Raw genomic sequence first — 2996 nt, 5'->3', positions numbered from 1 at the left:
AAATCAAATGTTAGTAAGAAATAAAGTAGTATGTTCAAAGTGAATGCAGAGTACAGTAGAGGCAGAAAAGGGAGAATTATACATTTTACTTTGGAGTATGGAGAAATCATTCAGGAAAGTCAGACTATAATAAGCTATTGACACTTCTGCAGTGGGGGAAGAACAGAGTATGAGAAATAGGTATTCTAGGTATCTTTTAGTATATTCATCTGGTAATTTCTTCATTCCTTCAGCAACTGTTTATTGTGTGCCCAGCAAATGATAGCCAATGTAGTGGTAAATAAAAGAGATGGCTCCTTTCTAAGACATACACGTTTCCCTGTTTTCAGAGTGCCTACAGCCAATGTGAAAGACAATTATATTAACAGAATTGCTCTTAGCAGACCTCCATTTAACTCACTTAACAAATTAACCAGTATTATCAATTTCCTTTGCAAAGCAAACTGATTAGTAGTCAGGGCTCACTGAAAGCTCACAACCAGTAGGCAACACTCCAGTAAACCTACACACTTTTCTCACTGGTTCAGTTGCATGCTTGCCAAGAATTAGTTGTGTTTATTCCCAAAGTATTTATGCCAGTTGACTTAATATTGTAATCATGTAATAAATTAAACATTGCTTACTTAATTCAATGAAATAGAGTGTCAAATAAAAGGGTTGCTTCTTTAAAAATTGACTTGAATATTTTGGACAGACTCAATAAAGAAGAATTGCATTTCTATCAAATTAGGCAAAGGAGATACAATGAGAAAAGATTCAGAAAAAATAATCTTAATAATCCATAAAAATCTATATTCAGATTGGTTTGCAGATATTTTTAAGCTTTCACTCCACTTTTAAAATGTGAAACTAGAAATTATGGATGGTACACTGTGGTAAAGAGAGATTGCATGGATCTTCAGTCAGTGGACACATATCCAAATTAAAGGCCATATTCCTATATAAAATTTAAATGTATTAGGTTAAAATAAATGTTTAAGAAATATAGATATTTTATGGTTCTTAGATTTGAATCTATTTATTAGCAATCACATGGGATAGGAGGGCTTTTAGTAAACAAACGTTATATATCTTATGATATGGAAAGTACTGGAACCTCAGAAACCTATAGTTTCAACCTATCATTCAAGGAAGACATGATTAATTCTAGAGAATAGGAACTCTGGAGTGGGAGTGAGTCAGGCAAAGCAAAGGAATAGAAAGAGGGGAGCAAACAATACAGTCAAAACAGAGACCAAAAGAGACACAAGAGGAACTGAAAACAGTTCAGCGTAACTGGGCCTTACAGTGTGAGTGTATACATGATAAGCCTTCTGGGCTGGCAAGTGGGGGGCCACACCCAGATCTTAGAAAGCCTTATAAATCATGATACGTTTTTGAACTTTATATTGAAGAATTTTAAGTTTGGGGTTATACTGTCAGATTTGAGGAAAAATGACTAGTCGAATATGGAGCAGGATGGGTTGGTGAGGAAAAACATTGGAGTCAGGAAATTAATCTAAGTAAGAGATGATGGCAGCCCAGGGAAAGATGGCTGCAATGGGATTACAGCTACATGATGGATTTTAGAGATACTTGTGAGATATAATCAAGAAGATATGGTAACTAGTTGAAATGTAGAGGTCAAAAATGGTTGGAGAGGTCAAATATATCTCCTAGATTCTGACTTAAGAAATTGGGTGGGCAGTACCCTTTGTGCAACTTTCATGAAAAAGAGGTTGGTCGGGGAGGCTTAAGGGATGATGCATCCCCTTCTGAAAACACTGTGGTTATGTCACTTACAAGACCGTTAAGTGGAAAAGTCCTATGAGAATTGTATATCTAGAGTTCAGGAAAGAGGTAAAGCTTCAAAATAGAGGATTGTTTGGCATCTGCACATAGTAATTGAAACCAAAAAGTAGAGCAGATCTCAAAGAGAGTTAGTAGAATATAAAGAGAAGTGAAGAAAAGAAAACTGTTTAGGAAAGAGTTTCCAGGGCAGAATATCAAACTATGGATATAAGAAAAATAGCCAAAAGGAGATTAATAAAGGAGCAACCAAAGAATTAGGAGGAATGGGGAATAGTCAAAGTGTTCACTGCTGCTAAGTGAAGTGCCCAGTGGGTTTAGCAGTGTTTAGGTCATGGGTGCCCAGGATTGAGGGCACATTCAGGTGGGTGTCTGGAGCCTAAGCCAGACTATAGTAGGATAAGTAGTGAAGGGGAGGTGAGGAAGAGGAGATAGAAAATGCTGTTATTTTGTTGTTTCAAGGATCATATGCAAGGTGGAGTATAGAAAGAGAACAGCCTAAAAGAGCTGAAAAGGGCAGATCTAGAAGGCCTTGTATGCCAAGCTAACGGGGGTGGTATTTTGTCCCATAGAACTGTAGTCCCTAACCTCCGGCTCCCGACCGGTACCTGTCTGTGGCCTGTTAGGATAGGAACCGGGCCGCACAGCAGGTGGTGAGCCCGGGGTGAGCAAGCTGAAGCTATATCTGTATTTACAGTCGAACCCTACTGTAAACTAACTGCACGTGTGAGGTATCGAGGTTGCACCCTCCTTATGAGAATCTAATGCCTGATGATCTGAGGTGGAGTTGAGGTGATGATGCTAGCACTGGGGAGTGGCTGCAAATATAGATTATCATTAGCAGAGAGATTTGACTGCAAAATAAATGTAATGCATTTGAATCATCCCCATACCAGCCCCGCCCCCACCCAGGTCCATGGAAAAATTGTCTCCCATGAAAACAGTCCCTGGTGCCAAAAAGGTTAGGGACTGCTGCCATAGAAAATGCAGGGCACATAGTAAAGTCTGTATGATAGAAACTAACTCACTTCAACAGTAGTGTGTAGGATAGAATTAGTGTAGGGTGAGAGAATTAGTAGAGGAAGCTAGTTAACACAGAGCTTCTCAACCTTGGTATGGTGTCATACAGGTGTGCTGCAAGCACTTCGCTCCTAATATACAGTACTCAACTTTGCACAAGACTTAAAAAGTTGGAGCAGGTTCAAGTT

This window comes from Propithecus coquereli, unplaced genomic scaffold (assembly GCF_000956105.1).
Source record: "Propithecus coquereli isolate 6110/MARCELLA unplaced genomic scaffold, Pcoq_1.0 Scaffold315, whole genome shotgun sequence".
In the NCBI taxonomy this organism is placed as follows: Eukaryota; Metazoa; Chordata; class Mammalia; order Primates; family Indriidae; genus Propithecus; species Propithecus coquereli.
Note: the sequence above shows the minus strand (reverse complement) of the source record.